The following is a 745-nucleotide window of genomic DNA, read 5'->3' as shown; positions in this document are numbered from 1 at the left end:
AGGGACGCCAGGAGACAGAGTGGCAGTCGCAAGAAGGACACAGGTTTTATAGAATTAATTTTACAACTGTTTGTAAAATCATTTTTGGACACAAGTACGTCCTTAAATCGAAGTGGCCTCTTCTACAATCCTTAGCAATCTTAACGATGTCCGGTAGTGTAAGTAGGGCAGAATACCAAAATATTGTATTTCATTGTGTATTATTTGCTGTCATTTTGCTAGGACTAGAATTAGTATGCTGATTGTGACAGTGCCATAACGCTGAGGTGATAACTGTAATTTGCATTGACTGGAGACTACAAGCTGGGGCCAGTCCCCATATGTTAGTGTACTTCACACAGAACTCATAAGAACCATTATCATGTCGTCCATGTGTTATTGTAATTCACACTGAAGCCATAGAACTCGTTAGCAGGTAGACATTAGTTCTTCAACCCTTTCATCTCTAAAAACAACAAAGACATCAAAAGGTTTCTTCACTGTTATGATATGTATGGTAAAGGTACTTCCTGGAGTGAACCCGAGACACACGTCTCGCGATAAGGTGTTAGAAGAAGATGAATAAATTCAAGGCTTTTTGCTCAGGGAGTTCAGTTGATCCATGGTTACGTCCAGGTGCGGCTGTCTTGAGAGCGACGCCTTTGTGTAAGCAGAGAATGCCTTGTGTCCGTGTGGTCATTTCCCTCTAGTGTCGAACTTTTGTAGCAGATTCCCAAAAAGAACCGGGAGTTACCATCTTTACCCC

The sequence above is a fragment of the Branchiostoma floridae genome, chromosome 5, assembly GCF_000003815.2.
Source record: "Branchiostoma floridae strain S238N-H82 chromosome 5, Bfl_VNyyK, whole genome shotgun sequence".
Classification (NCBI taxonomy): domain Eukaryota; kingdom Metazoa; phylum Chordata; class Leptocardii; order Amphioxiformes; family Branchiostomatidae; genus Branchiostoma; species Branchiostoma floridae.
The sequence above is the reverse complement of the archived record's forward strand: the minus strand, read 5'-3'. Positions refer to the sequence as shown.